Source organism: Acanthopagrus latus, chromosome 8, assembly GCF_904848185.1.
Source record: "Acanthopagrus latus isolate v.2019 chromosome 8, fAcaLat1.1, whole genome shotgun sequence".
Lineage (NCBI taxonomy): Eukaryota > Metazoa > Chordata > Actinopteri > Spariformes > Sparidae > Acanthopagrus > Acanthopagrus latus.
This window is the reverse complement of record NC_051046.1, coordinates 7822501-7845813: the sequence shown is the minus strand read 5'-3', so window position 1 is coordinate 7845813 and position 23313 is coordinate 7822501. Positions and strand designations below refer to the sequence as shown.

The following is a 23313-nucleotide window of genomic DNA, read 5'->3' as shown; positions in this document are numbered from 1 at the left end:
GTAATAGGCGAATACTCTCGAAACTATACTGTTGTCTGAAGACGTATTCAGTCAACAGAAGTCTCCAGGAGGAGACAAGTTTCTTTTCAAATTGACGTCACAGAAAAATGTTTGTAGTTCCAGACAGTTGACATTTAACGATTACAGACGCATGAATCCATCCAGAACAAACATTGTTCTTCCCGCGATAATGACTTGTGCTCTCGGGCTCCTGTAAGACTAACAGCTGCGACAAGTCCAGGCAGGGATTTTTGGGTGGGTTTTATCTCCGAAACCCTTTTAAAAAATGTTGAAAATCATTAGATTAAAATATCATAAAAGTAGACGAGGGAGGTTGAGAATTACTGTTAAGCACCATACGTGGAAGTTGTAAATGTAGATGTGTATGGCAACAGTCACAAATAACAGAGATGATGATCTCAGACTGCAGTGGAGTATTGTTTTAAGCCCTGCCTTGTTGGTGCTCTGTTTCAACAGGCTGACCTGGGCTTATACAGCCTGCCCTGTTTGCCAGTTTCACCATCCATCTGATATGCTGAGGCCTGACCAGGCTCCGATAATGTCTGTGTGTAGACATTCTTGGAGGACATACTTTATACAGCAATTCGTCAGGGATTTACAGTGTCAGATAATGATCTGCCTGTCATAGTCCACGATGTACGTACAAGAGCTCTTACTGGCTCCGGCTGTTGGGGAAAACAAGTTTGAATAACTGCCACCCGCACTGAACTGACTGCTGGTCAACGTAAAGGAAAATCCCCCCAACACATAACATTCATGCTTTAAAAAAAGCAGTGTTTTTGTATGTAGTGTAATATTTTATCACCTATATGTAAAATACAGTCATGTGACAAATCAAATGATGCATTATGAAAATTCACTCACTCACATTCACTGTAAAGATTCATTTTTGGCTATTTTATATATATAAACCTGATGTGATTTGATTTAGAAGTTTCAATTAAGCGATACACGAGATGGCGCCACCTCAGCGATGTTTACAGACCGCCTGACTGTTGTTCCATTATGTTAATGCTCGACCTCAAGTGTAATATTACAAATATACAACTTACCAATGAAATAGAAATTATAATCAAAATACAGTAATCTCTGAAATACAAACAAAACAAAACATTTAGCTTGTGTTACCTTTGTTTTCATGGAAACACACATTTGGAAAGGGTTCCTCGGGAAGGAATGATCACAGAAACCAAAACCTGTATTGGTGCTCGTGCTGATGCCAGACTGTTGTTTACAGTGACATTATGAAGAGATTTGTATTTCGCGTGATATGGTGCAACCTGCTGATCCTCTGTCAAAATGTGCAGACCTGCCTTTTGATCCACAACTAGCGAGTTGACAACTTTGCTAACACAGCCAAACATTAAACCAGTGCAACGCCGCAGGACATATAATATAATTACCCAGCTAATATTACTGACTACTCAACAGCAACAAATCCAAGCTCACCATCTGTCGTGCAGCCTTCGATTTAGCGAAGCCTTACAGAGGGAAAAACAGAAAACATTTTCTCTGAAAATATGATCCAGTTTCACCAAAACCGATCCCTGATGGTTGGTTGCTGTGTGCGAGGTACTGCCTCTCAACCTCTCACAAGTCACTGTACCACCAGAATGATTTCAAACCTGTTATTTTTAGGAGATAGTTCCATAATGTTGATTTAAGGCAGACATAACAAAGAATCTATCATTTAGACTAATGCACCGACCAGCACACAGTCCTAACAATGTATTAAATCTATTGTTGGAGCTGATTTCCAACCTCAAATTATACACACCCTTCTGCTGTCTTTGAATCTGGGCCAAGGTCAGAAGTTGTGTAATCAGAATTCTTCTTTCCTCTTTTTTTTTTTTTTTTAATGAATTACTGTCCACTCACATTCGTTTCTCTCTTCACTTCTGCATTATGGCGGCGCAGGTTGTTAAAGGGCATCTGCAGCGTCTCCGTGGCGCGGTGCTCTTTGCGGAGGAGGTCAAGGAAGTGTCACGTATTCGAAATGGCAGAACGCTAATATGCGTGATTGCCGGTGAAAGGTCTGCCGTGGACGTCGAATGTCCGCATTCACATCCTCACTTCCTTTATTAAACGGAGCGCTCTGCTCGCTTGGTTGGGATCTGCTGAATTTACACAAGTTTTATGTTATCAGTCGAGGTTCACTGACTTTTAATGAAAAACTGTATTTTATAACCTTGACTGCTCAACGGTGTCCAATTTGGGCTGTTTAGTTTAATTTCAAGCCAGTAAAACAGTATAACTTGGTCTGCTGCTCTTCTGTTGTTAAGCCACTAATCGCACTGGAGCCTCGAATAGCTGTTGTTTACCGAGTTCACCAGCAGTATGCTAATCTGTACAGACGCATAATTATCTCTTAAGACTTCTTGCTGGCTCTTGGCTGCTCCGTTCCTCGAATTCCATTAGACTCACAACTTTTCGTTCATGCTAAACCGTCCTGTCATTTGGACTAATTTGAATTAAACGAGATTTTGCCGATGGAGCGGGTCATGCCTCGGTTCAGCCATTCATCACGCACTTTATTTCCATTATAATCAATTTCATAACGGACAAATTTTTCATCCATGTTGTTTTATGCAATGCTATTAGACTGGGTCAGTCTGTCTGGCTCCCTCCCCGTAGGAAGACGGGCAGCAGAGACAGTACAACTCCAGGCACAGAGGGGCTTTGTAAAGGTAACAAGGAGCACACACATAAACACACACACACATGCGTGCATCCATGAGCATACATACACACACGCGCTTCCCAGCAGCGCGGCGACAGGCAGTCCCACTCCGTTAGGGGTAAAAACACAGAAATTAAACGCTGCGTGCTTGTGGTTTTTAATTTAGCGTGCTGACAGCCATCCAATAGTCCTGTGGTGACATTGGATAACTTTACGACCCTGGTAAGCGCAGCACGGGACAGGGACCAGGACAGACACCCACTTCAGCTTCAACCCTCCCCTACACACACACACACACACACACACACACACACACACAGATCATTGAAAACTGAACTGAACAACAAAACTGAATTGCTACTGCAGATGTTCTCCATTTGATCAATCATGTAAAATGCTTAATGCGGAGACATAATGGAGCTATTGATCATTTATATAAAAACATTTCTGCGGCGAAATAATAATAATATTGTCAAAAATAAAAATTCTAACAGTTACTCACTCACAGCGCGCCAAGTCTGCGTCGGTCGCTGTGGTCTCTGTAATTGCCTAATTTAGAACCAAATAGCCACTTTCCTGGACAACGTTTACGGCAGCCACACACGAATGCATTGTGTGTGTTTGTGGTCGTGAGTATTTGCTGGGACTTAACCATTGTGCTGATCGCCAGTAAAGTAGTGCTGACTGTATAGTATTTGTGTACTTCAAATCCTCTGAATGAAAGGCAGACACGTAAAGAATTTATGGTTAAGAAAGCATCTCTTGTCTCGGGTTTCTGTGGTTCCATTACGAGCTGTTGAGTGATGAAAACAGATCTGACTCTTTTGCATTTGCCTTGTGGAACCTTGTGGCCTGGTGTCTTTACTATTGATTGGCTAAACCCCGTCCTGAGCTGACAATATTGACATGCTGTCAAGTGACGCGCTGCCTTTTGACTGTTCCACAGTGTGACCTTGGTAGTGTAAGCTGAACCTCGCTGTAGTGCGAGGAGTAAAACTGTGTTCAGATCAACGTTTACGAGGCAAAACTTGGCTTCCTTATTCATTTCAATGAGACCACCATGTTGGCACAGCAGGTGTGGCGACGTGGTGGTTGCTATCAAAAAACGCATAGTTGTGATCGAAGAGTTCGCCAGTATGATAAAATGTACATTAGTCCGCATTCCAATAGAAAGTAAATGCTGCTGCGGCGGCTTTACGCAGTTGTTAAATCCCGACTTATAATATGATTAACCTTTATATTGTAGCATTAATAAGCCTTTAAATGAATGGGTGTGGTGTTTCATTTCCCGCGTTCTCATTCCTTGGTCATCAAATAACCTTTTGTCGCTCCCCCCAGCATTAAAATCAAAGTCCGCATAGGAAACGCTTGCCGCTCGACGGCCACCTTTTCAACGCCCCCAGGCAGTTAATTTAGGCTAACAAGACCAGGCCCCCATCTCAGGGAATGGGAAGTGAGCCAGAACTTCACTTTAATGGCCCTGCGACATAAAAGCTGCATGTATAGACTTGCCAGTGAATCTTATAGAATCTGCTTAAAAAGTTTGGTGACTTTGCCGTCAAATAAGTTTTGAAATGCCTTTTCACCACAGGTTGTACTTATAACGTGCATGTTTTCAAGACACGAACTTCTCCGGGTTTTACGTCTGTGGATAACTTAGCTTTGGCAATTTTTGCATTATCGTGATATTTACTCCTCCGTGCCTATTACAAGTCCATCGGCAGCCGCACCAAATCAGTTGAAACCGCCGAGAATCTCAACTGTGCACTCCCGTCAATCCAACGACGGGATTGGCTGATATCTTTCCTGGTTCAGCCACTATAAAGCAGACATCTAATATTGCCATGGATGGGTTTATGTTGGAGTTTACGAGTTGTGCGCCCTATTGAAACTGAATGTACAGTTTTGTTTTTTGCGTTTAATGGAATTCGCACAAAGAGCTGATCGATGGTATGCGATCACACACAGCCATAGAGTAACTCAGTTACTAGAGACACACCCAGTTACGCTAAAAATAAACACACAAGAGAACATGTGATTACAAATATAAAATATTATGCCATGTTTTTTGATTTCACTCTCAATACAGATGTAAAAGTATATGAATCGGGGAGGAAATGCTGCCTCAGAGGTGGCCTTTTGGGGGACGAGTGCCATCTTGAGAGTGCCTGCTCTCTGTAGGTGCTGCACATGCGGCCGCATGGTGGTGACAGTGTGTGTTGAAGAAAAAAAAACCCCACATGCGATGCCAAGACCGTACGCGGTTCCATTTCTGTGTGTGTGTTTTTATTGAAGCTCGAGTTAAGTGGATTGTGGTCAAGGCTCGGTGGACATCCAGTAATGGGCTCCGACAGAGAACTGCTTTAATATGATGTGAGAACGCATGTCTCTAAATTAATACCCAATGATGTCTCTGTATGTGTGTGTGTGTGTGTTTTCTGAATGAAGACATACAGAGAAACGGGTCACATGAAGTCATGCGTTGGACCATCGTAGAGGAAAGACTTGCTGATCTGCTGGAATAGTCTGAATGGTTACCAGGCAGGCTGTTCTACTGTGTACAGCACTTTGGAGAGTTGTAAATCTTGTTCATTTGGGATCCATCGGCTGTACACACTGTAGCCTTTTTTTTATGTGCCTGTGGCATCTGGAACACACAGTCAGTCACACAGGCTCTGTGAATGAGTCACAGATGAGCCCCTCTCTCCGTTTGACTGGATCTCCGTAGTGCCGTGCTTGCATCCCCGCACATCCTCTCTCAGTAGGGAGGCACTCCACATCTGTGATTCCCTCCACCCACACTCTTCATTCACCCCTCTATACCTGCCCACCCCTGTCTCTCCCTATCGTGCGCTCGCTCTTTGCCAAATGCTGCGCACTCCCAGGTTCCCCGCCGAGGCAGGCAGCAGGCGGGCATGCCCGCTGCCAGCCCCTCGGTGTCCTCTGAGAGTGGCTGACGTCACCGCTCCTCTCCCAGGTGACCCTCAGAGGCGCATCAACACGTTCACACACACTGATGTGATTTTTCACAGTAACTAAGGAACTGTGTGCTTGTGTGTGTGTGTGGACACAACTGTGTTTATGTTTTAAAAATAGATGGAGAGAGCGAGAGAGAGAGAGAGATGGAGATGCTAACGATCAGCGGTTGGCAGATGGTAGAGTGATGTAGCGAGGAGTGATATTACTGCCCACTTAAACTCATCTGCTGTTACTCCAACCCCCCCAACACTACTACGAGGCAGGACTCAGTGCACACTCATCCACAGTGTCTCTCTCTCGCTCTCACACACCCAAAGGTGCTGGCTCTCTCGCACACACTCTTTCAGACACCCGGGACGATCTGTACGAACATTAATCTGGATTGTTAAGTGTAAGTGAACACCCTTTTGTTTGTTCAAGCGGCATTCTTCCAGTATTAGGAGATTTGATATGTCTGCCTTGGGTGCGAGACAGAACAGTTGTTGTTAGTTACCTAGAGACGCCTTTTGTCTTGTCATCGCTGATACCATGCCGTCAGGGTAAGGAGTTCAGTGATCACATCCTTTTGTCACGGAAATAAAACGAGTCTCAGTCGCAGTTTGTTTGTGTTGTTGGGCTGGGTAGCAGATACGGAGGGGGGCGTGCCATGTGTTCTCACAACACAATCTGGTGTTTTTCATCACATCCGTACAGTAACCAGGAGAATGACTCTGTGTGTTTGTGTTTGTGCGAGCGTGCTTGTGCGTGATTTACGACGGCCGCTGACTTTAATGGAATTATGAAGTGTTCGGTAATAAACTAAAGGCTTTTTAATGGAGTCTGTAGGGTCTCATAATTTGCATATTGGTCCGGGGTTGGACAGGGATCTTCAGTGGAGGAAAACACTCACAGAGCTCATGATTCATTCAGGCGTGAAGCTCCAGGAAATCTCCTCGGTGTGATTGGTTTATATTTCACATGTCGTTTGTTTCGCCAGGTTTCTCGGGAGCCGTATTTCAAAGTTGCAGTATTTAGTTTAGAACTCCAAGAAATCACAAATCAATCAGATCTTTGCGTGATAAACTGCAGAGGGCACGGGTCACGACTGAGGATCAAATTACTGCATACTTGCAAGTACACGCCCACTTACCGTACACCTTTAGTGACTGAGGATCACTCACTGCAGTTCAACTTTAGTCGACCATCAACGGCTATGGTAAGGGTCACCCCAACTATAAATATATGCACCTATGGGACTCAGAATGCATGGTCTGATGGCAAACAATAACTGAAGTCAGGCCTCGGGCTGCCTTCCAATGATGCACGCTGTCAATCGTTGGAGGAATTAAACGTAGCTCGTAATGCCTTGAGAAATAACTGGTGTAAATTGTACAGTACTCCCTGGGATGGTGCTCCTCGTGTCCGTATGTGTTTACACTGATCTTTTAAGTCTGTAATTAAAAGCTATGTACAGGGACGTGCTCTCTTAAGTGAGAGGAGAGGCTGAAAGGCGTGAAAGTGTATTTACTGCTGGGCTGCACTGTGGGGACTAGTTAAAGGTGCTGACAGAGGCTCGTGGTGGTCCGAATACTGTAACGCACGCACACACACACACACACACACACACACACACACACACACACACCATTAGGGAGAAATAGATAGAGCACAGCTGCCCTGTCTCTGGAGAGAGACAGAGGTAGAACAGACTACTCTCCTCAACAAGACCACTGTGCACCTTATATATATATATATAACCACAAACTAACAGCAAGGAATGAAAAAAAAAAAGTGACACATTTTTTTATCAAATCAAAGCCGCATGCATGACGTTGAATTTAACAAACAAAGCCAATGTCATTATCACCCACTGTCCCAGCTCCCAAAGCTGCCGGCTGCTTTCTGGGATGCACAAAGTGCTGAATCTCTGTCGAGGCATTATATATTTGGGCCAGCTTGAACTGAAAATGCATTGTCTCCTGACATTTAGTCTAGATTTTTCTCTCCTCACATAGTCAGCTGTTGAAAAGCCAGAAACCACGCACATGTTTTTTGTTTCTCCGGGCACAGTGCAACGGAATACCTCTCATTAACTGTAGCTGACCGTTACCACATGGAGGTGAGGTTAAGAGGGGTTAGCATAACTCCTCTGCCACCGCTCAACCAGAAACTGTAAAATGCGAAACGGGATTCCGAGAAGAAGGAGCCGAATGTTTGAATATGGAGTGTGCAAAAACACAACTGCAGTGAGACAAAACAGATTTTGCTTTTACAAGCTCGGGCGAAAGTAGTGCTGTCGCGGAGGCTGTGTTGTGTTTTAAAACTTCTCTGAGGACACTTTGAAATGGCTGTAGAAAGTTTAGAATAATATCAGTGCAACGGAGCTGTGAAACTGCCGACGGTGGAAATGCAGCTTCCCCCACCGCCTGTCGTCAGCGGGGAGGGTGGCAGAAAGCATGGAGCCGCTTATGCCATTTCCTCTCATTACACCCTCTTCTCGCACAGCTTTGGGGTCAGTGTGCAGAGGGCTAATTGAACCTTAAGATAGCGCAAAAGAAATGTGCTACTAGTTTTCTCTCACCATAGTCTGTCACTGGCACGGGCGGCTGGTCGTTACGAACAGTCATTCCTTTCGAATGTTTGCCGGCACTTAAATATTTCTCTCGCGGAGGCTCTCAGAGCAGCATCAGTCCCCTGCCAGTGATCTGCTGGGCGGTTTCTAGAAGAGGTAGACAGAAGACTTCTCAGAAAAGCTTTGGGGTTTTTCTTCAGCTACACTTTACTGTATCTTAATCCCTGGATATGTGAATGTTTTCTTTGGCTGGACCACTGCTGCCTTTAATCATTTCCAGAGATTGGAAAATTACCCAAATGTAATTAAATTAGGGCTTTCTGTGTTTGATTACTGTGGATTGTGGCATGTGGCTGTAACCTATAAACTGCTAATATTTAACAGAGATGCTGAGATAAACAAAGAGATAAATAGTAACAGTTTTTTGAAGGTATTGTCTTGATGGAATATTGTTGGTGATAAAAGGCTCCTTATGTGCATTGATCCTTTTTCTCAACTGTTCCAGTTCACATTTTTGCTTTTTAACTTGGTTGCCATCACCTGCCTTAAACTCAAAAGTCTCATTCATAAGTCACAAGTATTGGTGGTGATCCACAGCCTCCTTGAATTTCTCAAATTTGGGGACACACATCCATATTTTTGAGACGATCATATGGCCTTACACCGCGATAGATATCCGAGTAAAAAACTATCCTTGGTGCAAAGTTAGCTACAGCATTAAGTAGCTTACATCTAACTCAATAGCTTACTGTTTGTTGTGTCATAATCTGATAAACGCATAATATAACACAAACACCAACACATTCTGCTCACAAACCAGCTGATTCCTAAGCTGTGCAGGAGAACTAATCTAATGAGTGCCACTGTCAGGGTTGAGCATGTTACTCGTCTGAAACAAGTATCAGCTACAGAGGAGATGCTGTTCACAAACACAAGCATCATCCGAGTCAGTGTGTCGTTATTCACGATGAAGGGAAATCCTCAGCTGTGTCCACATCATTGTGTACAAGCTACTCTGCTGCTGTACAGTGAGGGCCATGTCTTAGGCCCAACGCCAAGTGGTGCACAAGTCAGTGCAAGTGCCATTGATAGCTCTGACTTACACGGTTGTCATTTTCACGCCCACGTATAAGCAGCGAGTGTATTTGCGCCCATCTGTGCGCCCGTGGGCAAAGTCTGGTCAGGCACATTGTTGGCACATTGCTGTCTTGAGGCAGCAGAAGGAGAAAGTGTCATTGAAGAAAAACATGTTCGAAAATCAATGGCACAGTATTTTCTCTGCTATTAAAAGGAATGCGTAATTCAGTTAATAAGAGGTGTCTACATAATGGGGGATCCCAATTCTGGTTCGAGAGGCCACTTTTAGTCATTTTAAATGTGCACAGTAATAACCCTGCTGCAAATATTGTGGCACATTTAAGGGGCACAACTAAAAGTTATAAACTTGACAGGATAGAGGAAACTCTTCAGAGGAAATGGAATCAAACTATTTGCTCCTGCAATAGAAAACATTTTGACAGCTGTCTGATGGAGTCTGCTTTAATCCAAACAATTTTGCCATATGAAAATGAAAACAGAGCGTTAATTAAGCAAATTGTGACGGATCCTGTCAACCTCTGGAGATTTAAATAAGCTAATCAATGAACTTAACAGTAAGTTACAGTAAATGCGCACATGGGACTCTCATGAAGATGCACTTATTGTTTCTAATGGTGGGAGATCGCTGCAGGCAATGTGATTAATATTTTCCTCAGTTGAGATAAATTATTTTACCCACCCATATATCCCATCCATGAGAGCCACGTATCTCTATTACACACATGCAGGATGCTCATTGCCGTTTTCACCTCATTTACATAGTTTCATGGTGTAGTTAAATGCAGATGATCAAGCTGGTTGAAGTGATAATGGTTTCCTTCCTTAGCCACAATGTGAATAATAGTCACTGTTTGTCTGTGGGAGAAAAGTAGGTGATAGCAGATATCATGAGAAGAACAATGCTATATCGATGTCACTGTCAATATATATCGAATTGTGAAGAACTCAATATTGTTTTTTTGTTGTTGTTTCATGTGGTAGCAAGAATTTTCCATATAATTTGACGGAAAGAGTAGTAAAGCTCACATGACAATTGTATTATGTGAGCTTTCATTGTGTTATGTATGCTACTGTAGGCAGCCTTCCTGAACCTTTACAGTTGCAGACATGTTTTCCCATTGAAAAAACAATAGAATTATGTCAGAGACTTTGGCCATGTGATTTGGTAAGATATCAAAACTTACAATTGCACTTACAATTGTTAATGTCACGACACTGTGTTCGAAAATCAAACAACAATCTCTACGTGCGAGGGAGTTAGCATGTTGAAAAACTCATTTAGATCCTTTTATTTCATCTAAACAGTCGTTTTCCCATTTAATAGCTGATTATTTTAGTTGAAATACAACCCTCATCTTCGCTCACATCAGTGTGATAATGTATCTTAACTGTGTCTTAATCTCTGACCCGCGGTCAGTTGCTATCTCAAAGGTTATCTTGGAAAAACCACCCCACTCTTTACACCAGCTCAGATTTCCATCACTGCCCCGGCTGATGGATCTGCTTCAAACTGTGAGCAACAAGTCCTCTTTTAGCGGCAGCCTTTCATCTTTGAGACAACAGAAGTTTGATTTAGTGATAACATGTGCTCGTGCACTTTGCAGTAAGCTATTTGTTTACTGCATTCACTAAACCGGAGTTTGCTCGGTGCTCCTGCTGGGTATTTTTTTTTACTTGAATCTCCATCTGCTCCTCTCTTTCATCTCCAATCTATCCTTCCTTTTTTTAAAAACGATTTCCTCCCTGTTTCAGTCTGGACACTCTTTTAAATTCCGTCATCATCTCTTCAGTTCCTTTTTTTCCCCCCACCTCTGAACCACTCACACCATCCTCCCCACCTGAAGCCCCCCTCTCGGTGCTGACACAGATGGGCGCTCTGTTGGTTCACGCTAGCTGACCCATTCGGTGAACCCCTCTGCCCCACCGGACGCTTCTGTTTGCAAACTGTGACAAAGTATCAGATTTACTCTTTTCTGTAGGTGCAGTAAGCGTGGAGGAACAGAGATCTGGGCATGTTCCTCCGTATTACCTATCACGCCCCCATCGCACCCTGCGGTGCACACATTCACTGACACATGTTGATGTGCCTGCACACACACACACACACACACACACACACACACCAAACAGACATTCCAGGAAGACCAAGTGTGAGAAACCCTCTGTGGTTAGACTGCTGTTCTGAATAAGTCCGCCATTGTCTATGAAGGACAAAGCCTTATTAAATTAAATTAAGTGATTATTTGACGTTTGCTAAAGTTGCTCCAAGGAACTGAATTACACACACACACACACACACACACACACACACACAAAGATATCCTAATTAGCTAAATGAGTCATTAATTTTAGCAGAGAGTTATTAAGATAAAGTTAATGAAGGTACGGCTAATTAAGACATGACGAATCGACATGTCTGCAACTCCCATTAACACGTTATCTACTGCCTCTCTGTTATCTCGCTTAATCTGCTTTAACTGCAGAATGCTCCCTGGAAATGAGACATTAAAGTGTCACCCAGCTGCTTTATCTTACAGACTGACAGTAGCGGGGGGAATCTCGAGGAAAGTTAGTTTTCTTTAGCTTTCTTTATACTTTTACATCATCAGTATTTTTTGCAGAACACTGTCTTGTTCCTCTGGCCTGTAACTGCTGTTTGGCGGAGCAACAAATAGGTCCAAACCTTTAGTAACGCCGACTCTTAAACATACCTGAACAACACGAGAGGTGAGGGAACGGCTCGCTAAATAATGCTGGTGGAAAAGCAGCTAATCTCCACCGGGGTTATGGGAAACTACTGTAATTGGCTTGTTTAAATGAAACATTTAAACATTTAGACTGACTACTGATAAACATTTTTACTGGACTGGAAAGAACTTCTATTGCTGCTGGGCTGGATGTAACTTATAAGAGTCCAGAACTGCTAACTTTACCGAGACATCTCAGACATTTTTGCTTGTTTGCATTTTTGCAAGTTGTTTGTTCCAGTTGTTAGTTAGATTAACTGTCCTTAATCAATAAGAATGTAGTCTTGCTCCTTGCCAGTTATCCAGTGCTATAATATTCTGTGATTATTCCCTTTTCGAGCTGTGTCTGATTGATCTGTCACGTAGCCATGCTGCTTCGAGCAACCCGTTTTACAACTCGCAGGCAGTGTTTATAGTCACAATTACAATTACACGATAAGGCAATGTTTAGACCAAACAGCACAAAAAAAAAGACAGAAAAGAAAAACAGCCTCCTTATTCATTTAATTGAAACTACTGCATTGGCAGTGCGTCGAGGCCCTGTGTGCACGGCTCTGGTAAAACGCACAATCCATTCAGCAAAAAAAAAGCTGAATCCGGCTCAACTTTTCTTCACCAATGAATTACGCGCAAGGGTACAGTCACTGTATTTCAATTTTTCTCCGCAATCCCTGAAACAACAGCAGTGGGACCAGCTGAGAGCAGTTACCTCGTAAATATGACACGGTCAAATGGTGATATTTATTGACCTGTGTGACAGGATAAGGATGCCTTAAGTAAACATAGCAGAGAACACAGCCTGAGGGGTGTTTCTTCTCCCTCTATCTGTCTGTTTAGGGGAGGGAGGGTGACAGACTGTGTCAAGCGGAGTGCTATAATGACCCAAATGTCCCGAGGTGAGTTTTCAATTTGTTTTGGGAACACTTTCTAAGTATGCCATTAATTCCCGTCCCTCCCACATTAAATGCTGACCTTCACTCTTCCGCGGAGAGCGTGGGGCGAAGGGGCGGGGCCACATTGCGATAAGCTCATCTGTGATGGCTGTGAGTGACAGCAGTCCAAAAGCATCCACAATACCTCAGTTCCCAGTCAAATAAAGTCAGTCAGTGCCTGCAGAGAGAAAAAGGAACAAGAACGGAAAAGCTCATGTGAAGGCTGCAGCATGAAGGAAATATTGCAAATGATAAATATAAATCAGGAACAGACTTGAGTGTTTGTTCACGACATTATTATTGTTCCGTGGTGTGATATGGTCGTATACATCCCATGAGCTATACTTTGCAAGATGATATTGAGCTGGACTTGAGCTGCTTTTTTTCCCTCATCTGCTGCTAACTCCAACACAGCACAATATATTATGCAGCAGCAGGGCCGACCACACACACACCAGAGACAGAGGGAGCCAGGCATGATAATACACTGCTGCGGGTTTGGTTAATTACTCAATTTAACAATGTAGCTAACATTGTGTTCTCAATTATGCTTTGTAACATATTCAGAGCGGTGAAGTTCAGTGTGTCCCTGTTTTTCCACTCAATTTGATTGTTTTAAACAAAAGTGGCAAAATATTCAGTGGCGGTACGAGGTTTGGCACCAGGCTACTTTGCAATGCATCTCCAAAAGAAAGCACATCATTAATGCTGGAGAGATTGCCGTGTTTTAAACAGAGCGGTTATATCACACAAAGCGTGGATTTATAGCTAGTGGAAACTTGAAATGGTGAACTCTGTAGGCAGAGTTAATGATTACTTGAGTTCTCCTGTGTCATTTATCTTCAATTTTCACTCTGATTGGTGATTTTACACAGACCCTTACTGGAGCCAGTCAAGAAAAGAACCAAACATGTTTTCAAGAATAGCTTTCAGAAATGCAATGAAATATACTCGTCACTTCTGAAATAACAGTGGCTCATTACCAGAAGGTTGCTGGTTCGATTCCGCTGGCATGGATGTTGAAGTGTCCTTGGGGAAGACATTGAACCCCAAACTGCTCCTGATGTGCTGGTTGGCCGTCAGAGTAAGAATGTATGTGTGAATTACTGTAAGGCACTTTGGACAAAAGTGTCTGCTAAATGCCCTAAAATGTAAATATCACTGATGCAATGGAAGCTGCTCTCTTGAGGTGCCACCATTGCTGATTTCTTGCTCGTTGCCAAAACCATGCCTGTAGCTGCCAGTAGATCATCTAAGGCTGCTGATAAATGTGTGTCGGAATTCAGCTGCCTCGCAAAGTTGACTCTGGCTACCACGTCTGTGATGGCTGATCCACGCTGGACTTCAACCGCCCACCCTATGGACTGAGCAACTGCTGCCTCAAATAGAAGTAGATTAGAAAACTAAGCCCTCATTAACAGTCATTTAAACCCATGTTTACAACACCCGGAGTAGTCAAATTCAATGGATCCATCGTAATGATGAAAACAAATTGATGCATTTATGCAATGTTTCCCGATCAGACGGGGAGATGAAAGGCGCAGAACACAGCGGTATAATTGGAGATGGCAGGTCCGGCACTGTAACCCTCTGTGATCACGGCCGGCGAGGCAGAGACTCTGAACATGGAGGTCAAGGGTTGCACAGACAGAAACAGAGTGACTGTGCATGTTGGGATGGTTTGCTGAGTCCCTTTGTTTGTGTTTGTATTCAATCAGCAGCATTACCAGAATGTGTCCGCTCACTGTAACAGAGGCTGCCTTCATCTTCCCTTCACCCATGGGTCACTTAAGACTATACATCTATGGGCGCCATGATGAGGCACCCAAGCAGCAGGCATCCAGGCCTGGATGAGGATGAGTTAAAGGGATTAGGGAAAGGAAGGGTGGATGAATGAGATTTTATAGACTTGGAGAGCAGTGGCTGTGCTGTGTTTGATGCCTTGGCAAAGACCGGTCCCTGACTAATGTGGCGTGATACACTGGGTACTGAAAGCAGGGCCAAGGGTTCCTTCCTGGGCATGAGTTTCTGGGTTGGAGCTTCTGCTTAATTGGACAGCTGGACATTTTCCCCACATATTTTCATATTAGAGGATGCCGCAAGTTTCTCTTCTCTTCAGTTCTCCTTCATGCCTGCCCAGTATTGACATTACTTCAGCGCAGGGTGCTTTGCTATCAGTGCTGTAATCAGAGATTGAGAGACGGATATGTGTTGTTTCTCTCTTCGCTCCAGGTAACAGTCTTTCTCACTCGACCGTGACAAGCCCGGCAGTTATTGATACTTTCGCTAAGGGGGTCATACAATAATACCCCCTTCTCTCTCTGCAGGTTGTAGGGGTCCTCCCAACCCTAATTTGGAGCAGAAACTCTTGGTAGTCAGTGAGCGCCGTATATTACCTTACAGGAATGCAGGCTTTCTACTTAGACGTGAAACCAAATACACTTTCCTTTCATGATGACTTGTTTTTGTCTGCGGGGGGACTTATTTTGATAAATGCTTTTTATGTGACACGAAAGTTGATCCGTTAAAAACAAGTTTGCATGAAGTGCTTACATCGATGAAAAATGACTGTCACTGCGAGGCGCAGGTTGTGAGGGGGCATTATGCAAATTTGACATTAAACATAAACGCTACTTGCCACAAGATTATTTATGAGCCGGACGTTAAAAATCTTGTAAAAATTATATAGCTGCACCTGGAAGACTGCAACAGAAGTCAAGGCTGAAGACATACCTGTGGATGATCGAGGACAGGGGTGGAACGAAGCGTTAGACGTACATGGAAAGAATGCAACAATTTAATTCTAGTGCATATATACAAATACTTTTCTTTATTCTTGAAAACACTGGGAATGTACCATGGTGAATGAAGAGTCAGCACCTGGGCTGTCAGGGCGGGATGAAAGACATGTCGTGTCACATTTCTGCTATGTGTCCAGCAATAAGCTACAATGAGGTGCAATTTCCTCCCGACTAATTAGTGTGGAATTGGTGCTGTTTTATCAACCTCCCCAGGGCAGAGTGAGCTTTCGGGCTGGAAGCAAAGGGGCAAAGAGGTGTGAACAAGAAAGGGAGACGCAACAGAAGCGGCATCAGCCAGAGGTTGTCTGTTGGTTTTATATGGGACAGTGTGGACTGAAACCCGAGTCGTTTCTTTGACCTCGTCGCTGACAAAGCAGCAACAAAAACGTCCTGGGAAGCTTCTGCATCACAGGTTATGTTAAGAGCACTGATGGAGCCTTCGGGCTCTGCAGCACATCAGTTATGACCTCACTCTGAGATGCTTTGCGCAGTTGAGTGATGTTCACCTGTGGACACTGATTCTTCCCTTTCCTCATGTAAAGAATGATCCTGTCCTCTGGCCCCTTGTTATCAATGGAGCTGAATGGCATCAACTTTTTCTCTCCTTTTGTACTTTTTGTCTTCTCTTTCTTCACTTTTGTTGCAATCCATGTTTTTGTCCTGCCTTTTCTACCTCATCGCCCCCTGGTCTTTTGTGGCCCTGTGTGATTTAGAGGAGGTAGATTGTTTTCAGTGAGGACAGAGGAGTCCAAGGCTGAATGGGAATTATCGGGTTTATGTCGGAGTCAAGGTTCTGATTGAAGGTATAAATCTTGGTGGAAGGACGGAAGGCTCATGGATCCCTTCTGTTTGACCTCAGCTTAACACCAGAAGCCCCATTAAAAGAGACGCCCCAGATCGATCGATCAAGCCCCTCCTTCCCTCAGACTCCCCCCCTGCTATTGACAAGGTCAGTTAATCCATCGTTAAATGTCAGAACACACAATGTTTATGGGCTCAACTGGCACTGCTGATGTGCACATTCAGGGGTCAGCAGTGGCAAGTGACTTGATTAAAATGCACAAAGGAGCATGACAAGGGCATTCAACCTGTGAATAGGAAAGAACAGTGATCAAAGTAAAAATTAAAGCATAAAAGCTCTCTTACATAATAATTTAGTTTATACTTCTCTTAATCAAAAGTATCTGGTATCAGTGACTATAAAATATGTAAAATATATTTTTATGGGCAACAGGAGGCAAAATTCACTGGATTCAATTAGTAGTCAGACTGTGTGGAAGCTTATGAGCAAATAAATTCTCGCCTGATTTCTCAGGTAAAATGGACAGTAATGCAGTGTATGCTTTAAGGCTTGTCTACCTTGCGATTGACGAGTCACTACCAAGTCAGATCTGACCAGGATATCTACCACAGCTCCAAACATATGGTCACTTCTGGCTTTAAAAAAAGACAAGATGGTGATGACTGTGATGCCAAAGTCGAGGTTTTGGTAGTCCACAATCCAAAAGATATTGTCCTGGTGGGTTTACATTTATCTGGTACAGTGTAGACAAAAATACTGTACAATTCCAACATTCACGTGAGGGTTCCCAGTCAACAGTACCTGTCAGCATTGATTTCAGTTTTCCATGACCAAGTAGTTTCATTTGTCATAAAGTCAGCATATATGAGATTGCGAGATTGATTGATTATGTCAGAGATTTTGCTGGTGATATTAACAAATTTTGACTTCACTGACGAGAGATATTGTTTTCAGACTGCAGGAGTTACAGGCTTAGAGGTGAGGCTTAACCCAGAGTGACACAGGCTCTTAGCTGACCCCCATCTCTTCTGATCAAAGACTCAGCAGAGGTATAATCCCAAGTCTTCAGTATTGGTTTTTAATGAACTCTAACCTTTGACCCCCAATAAGCCCCAGCATACCATGACAGTAGTCGCTGACCAGTGGCTCAGTTCTCTTGTCGGCTGCTGTGTAAAATGACGGTCATATAGCGAAAGTATTTCCCTTTAAAACCGTCATATTTTTGTTTCTCATGGAGGAAAACCATTAGAAAATACTGAGTGTTGATTATTATTTCTAGACTCTGTATGAGTTGGCAGAGATGTGTAAGCGGCGAAAGAGGCATCCGCCTGAACAGTGTTTCAGCAGATTTGAACCCTTTTGGAACAGTGGCTCCTGTGTTCTTGCAAACTACTTTGCCACTGGCACTGCCCGCAATGAGCGGAAAAAAAGAGGTTCGAGTTGGTCGAGTTTGCCTCGAAGAAGTTATTGTTATGTCTACTTCCAGAAGGTATACCATTTCATGCTGCGCTACGGTTTAGTGCTTTACGGCTCTTTCCCTCCCTCTTTCCAAACATCTTCCCTCTTCACACCTTGAGCTACAGGGGGTTTGCGGTGTAAAACCACCAGGAGTGTGACAGAGAGACAGAAAGTGAAGTGTATGTTCATTGGTTTGTTATAGCGTGAAGGAAGTGAGCTGTGCGATGTCTAGACTGCTGTCACTCTGAGCTGAGTCAATAAACAGCATCAGTGATGAGTTTCAGCTTGTCCGCTTCACATACAAACACATACACTCACACAGACACACACTTATTCTCCTGATGTTTCTCTGTCATTAAGAGGTCCCTCCCCTCGCTGGAAAGTGAACAAGTGAGATTTTAAATCGTACAGTAAATCAGCAAAACCGCAGGAGTTTGAAGACAGATTTAATGATGGAATACAACAAGTTGTGCGGGTCTCACTGTTGTTGCATTGCTTCTTTGCTTTGTTGTATATTTGCCATAACTTCCTGTTTGTAGTAAAATACAACGCTTGCTTTGGCGCGATAACATTGAACGTCTGAATATTTTTGGAAAGAGTCACAAAGGCACACATACGTATAAAATGTGTCTGCGTTCTTGTTAGACAGGAAGCATTTTTCAGGATCAATGCAGATAACCATCAGTGAAGCCATTCAGTACGAGGAACAGTTTACACTGTCCGAGCTCAGTTTATGAAAGGATATTTGGGAAAGTCTAACAGGATCGTACAGCAAGTGTGATGGTTTCTTTCTAAGGAAGCAATAGTACTAATATTATTCTTCAGTAATGCATTAACAGATAGCCAAGACAGAAATGGTGCGTGACTTAAGCTGCACTGTATGTCTGGTTTTTATCTCCCCACCATAAAAGCTTGGTTGGGTCAAATACAGTTGAGAACAGAAGCTGATTCTCCACGATAGCGGAACGCTATGACGAGAACTCCTCCAGAGGCCTAAGCATGGAAAAGACTGTCAGGGAAATTAAATGTCCCTGCCAAGCGGCGCTGCACAACACCTCTGCCTATCTCCAGATATCATTAATATCACTGAGAAAAGTTAGAACTTCATGTGCTCAGAGATGATATCTTGGAATGAGTCCACAAAGAACTAAAGAAACGATACTAGCTCCAGGCCAGTGTTCTACAGCTGACCCAGCACTCCGACCTCCAGGAAGGAAGGCAAACAAAAAGGAATCCTATTGCATTATTGTTACGTGACTTTTAGGCCTTTCACAAAGTCGTCAGAAGTTCTGTTCACAAATGCCATATTGTGTTCATAGATCACCCTTTCAACTCTCTCCACTGTTTTGCACATGGTGTCTTCTCTAACACAATCACATTTTGAAAAGTCGTCTTTACTGGATGCACCAGTGAAAGTCCCGCTGATTAGCTTCCTTATTTATCTTCCATACTGACCTTATTTCTAGGCGTATACGACCAAGAAAGGTGATGTCAACAGCCCCTGTCCTCGTTCGTGTAATCTCCGGGTGTGAGTCAGAGAGGGGCTCTGTGTTTTTGTTGTTCCCTGTAGAGGTGAAAAGCAGGTAGCCTGAAGGTTGAAATATTGATGGATGATGATAAATTCATGTGGCTGGTGGAAGATAGAAACACATTCCAACAACAGGCGCTGTGTCCTCTGATTGCCGCCATTAATGCTCATCTGAGACAAACTGATAGTGTCCCCAAGAGAGTCGATCCTGTGAATGAAATGACATTTTGGCTAAATTTCAGAAGCTGTATGAGCGTTCTTCAAAGTCTAATGTGCCTCGATGATGTATGTTTTCTCCTGCATTGTATGAACTGACAAAATGCACAGTTTCAGCCTTGCTGTCGCGGATCCCCTGGTTGTCACAATAAGGGTGGGGTTGCTTCGGTGTTGACGGCGATGCACTGTTCTCAGTAATTTATTCATAAAGCTGAGGATTTTCGCTGTATTTTTCATCAATTTTTCATTAAGAAAGAGTAAATCACCAACAGCGTGTGGTTTATTCAGTCATGAATAGTGCACAGCACACTCTGTCTATTTGTGCCCTACCCTCATGAGTCTGCTTACACAGAAGAGTCGGCGTGGAGGAGAGTTTTTCCACACTTTTGTTAGATGACAGCAATGAAAGATGCACTCAAGTATGGATTTTACTCTGTCCCAACTAATGTTCTAAATAGTAATGCTGTTGTGCGGATATGATATGATGTGATATGTCTTTCTTGTATATTGTCTCCCAGATGCTCCAGGGGTAAGTTACAGTAGCTCCTAAGGTGAAGAGAGGCCTTCTCTTTTTCCTTCATACCAAGACCTGCTGGCTCACACAGCTGGCTTCCATCACTGCATGCTTTGTGTGTGTCTATGCGCGCTTGCGTGTGTGTGTGTTTTATGCCCATGATAACGGCAATGCCAATATATCAGACCTGTCACAGGCAGCAACCCAATATCCATGGCGGTAGTGGGGCAAACTACGTCACCGCAGCATAACTCATCTTGTCTGGGGCATGGGAATTAAAACGTCATATATGTATTTAGATTCTCGTATTGTAATTTGTAATGCTCAGATTAACTGAAGTCAGATGGAACGTGATGAATGATTTTATGAAATCATTAAACACAGGTTATTCTATACACAAACCAGTAACATTTACCCTTAAAAGTTCTTTTTCTGGATATGTTTTTTTATTCCCCCTCTCATGCTGCCTGTTCCAATCACTGAATGCTACTTGTCATGACGCTAATCTTAACTACAGCTGGGTGGGTGGATGCAGGGGGGGGACTATGCAGGCTGGTATTGTAAAGGGTAGGTGGGCGGCAAACATGGTTAATTTGCTTGTCTCGGGCTTGTGGTTTGTTTTGCTGAGCCAAATCCTCTCATTTAGGAAATTATGTTTCCCAGGCCTGTGGAGAGTAGGTGAAGGTCAGAGAAGATGAAACGGAAGAAAAAATTAAGAAAAAAAGTGACAGAAAGAGGTTTTTTTTTTCAGTGTGGGGTATAGGTGCAGATGGATGTAGAGACGTGGCAGCAGATGGGGGTTAATATATGTACTGGTGTGGAGTGGGGGTAGGTGATGCTCAGAGAGAGGCAGAAGAGGAAAGCAGCTTGTGTGTTGGGACATCTGAGGGGTTGGGGGTGTACTTGTGTTGGCAGGAGGTGTGGTGAGGTGGGAAGGGCATTGTTTAAGAAGCGCTGAATGAAGTCTGATGGGGGCCTCCAGCTTTCAGTGGGTATCAACAGATCTCCACCGCTGTTCCTACTCCACAGCTCTCATTGGCCCATCTTCCAAACATACCATCCCTCTCCGCAAATGAAAGTAGTCCCCCCTCTCTTACTGCACTCTCACACGAGCTGATTATCTGAGATGGTCAGAGTACCCTGAGCCCTCTGGGTGATCTCCTTTAAACTCCCTTTGGGTTCTGTAAAAACCAAAACCTGGACCCAATCCCATTTCCAAGTTTTACCCCTAGCCCTCACTTTCTAGTGCTGAACATAGCCCCCAGAACAGAGTTAGAAGGGGTAGTGATTGAAATCTCCCCATGAAATGGGAAAACCTTTCAAGACCCCCATATGTGATCAGTTGATGGCGATGGTGTTCACATTACGAACAGAAGACAATTTACAATATGGCGTCTTCAGCTGTGGTGATTGTGCTTGTGTTACTGTGGCAAAACTCATCAATTAGAAAAGAAGCCTGCTTTTTCACTCGCCACTAATGTTAGCCCTGCTTTATAGGCTAACATTAGCAACCTGTGCCCCCACCCTTAAAGTCTGCCCTGAATTCAGAGGAGCGGTACCAACTACAACAACTTCTCTGATCAGAAGTCAAATCAGAAATGACAGTGTATGGTTAGCTAGCAAGCTAGTTGGCTACTGAGACATCAGCACACTGATCAAGGGCCATAGTACATTGAGACAACACAGTTCTCATAACCCTCAGTTGGAAGTGTTCCCTGAAAAATGTGTTTGAACGGTCAAGTAGACCTACAACCACGCCTTACCCCTCTATCCCATCAAGAATTGAGACAACCTATCTCTAGACATGAATGTGCAAAACAGAGGGAGAGAAGTAGGTCTAAGTGGTAGCGGGGTGGAGAGTGTATTGGGATTGGGCCATAGTCAAGGACGTGCCCCTCTTCACATTGGACCACTGTTCAATATATCTTTTAACCATGGCTAAGCTGAGAAGCAAAAGGAGGACACTATAAAACAACTGAATGAAGCTAAAGAAAAGTTTGACTGTGCACGCAGAATTGGTTTCCAAGCCAGTCAGAAAAAAAAAAAAAGATTTTTGAGGGCCCATAAAGAGCCACAGTTAAAAAGAGAAACGAAAAAGATCAAGTTAGGGAGAGTTAGAATAAGATGTGAATTGAGAGGGTTCAGTGGGGTTGAGTGGATGAGTGGAGAACTCTTGAGTTGGAGGCTCTGAATACCTCGCCTATGTCAGGAACTGGGACATTCTCACCACCGCCTTTTTCCTCTTTGAGGAGGGGCCAAGAGGATTTAACAGCTGATTGTCAAGTCTGCATATGCATTTCTTTTTTTTATAAGAATCAAACAGAATCACAAGTGACAGCACTTCAGCTGAGAGCTGAGATGGAAACATTGATGCCCCATACGGCACAAGACGCTATAGCTGCCGTTATCCACTTAACATGCTGTTATCCACTTAGCATGAAAACACTTTGCAGTTATCAACATTCAAGGAGTACGGCCAGTGGAAGTGTGGGGTAACATTCTCAAGTGGGCCATTCACTGCTAATTCACCTCAAACAATCGCTCCGTCTGGCCTTAGTTATGGCAGATTGTGTTACATGATCCCCGGAATAATGAACTGGTGCATCAACATTGCCAATCCCACATAGCAAAGAAAAGGATCTGTCTATTCCAGCCCATAATCCAGTCTGTTTGGGAAGTCGGAGTCTGTGGCGTGACACTTGTTCCCTATAGTCTCCAGTGTTCTCCCTGGAACCTCCAAGCGCCAGCTCACATTAGCATAACCGTGAGGCCCATCCACTCACTACAGGATTAGTTCAGCTCTCCTCCCACTGTCTGATGGCTCTTTATCCAGATGGATGCAGCCTGTTAGAGGTCTTAACCACACCATTGCCACTAAAGTCATTATCATTCACCACGAGGAGGAATCAGCTCACTGAGGCTCTGCTGTGTGGAGCGAGATTGACGTCTCATTTGGGATGGTTTAAGAGAATAGACAGGGAACTCC

General features: G+C 43.7%; 1 protein-coding gene across 2 annotated transcripts in view; it reads left to right on the top strand.

Annotated features, from left to right (window-relative positions):
- The first annotated feature begins 5964 nt into the window (after nt 1–5964).
- sema3ab (sema domain, immunoglobulin domain (Ig), short basic domain, secreted, (semaphorin) 3Ab) overlaps nt 5965–23313 on the top strand; it is a 45775-nt gene continuing 28426 nt past the window's right edge. The window contains exon 1 of one of the 2 annotated variants that reach the window (XM_037108294.1): nt 5965–6071. The gene's annotated coding sequence lies outside the window, so the exon portion shown is untranslated. The remainder of the gene's footprint in view (nt 6072–23313) is intronic. The other variant, XM_037108295.1, reaches the window with a different exon arrangement.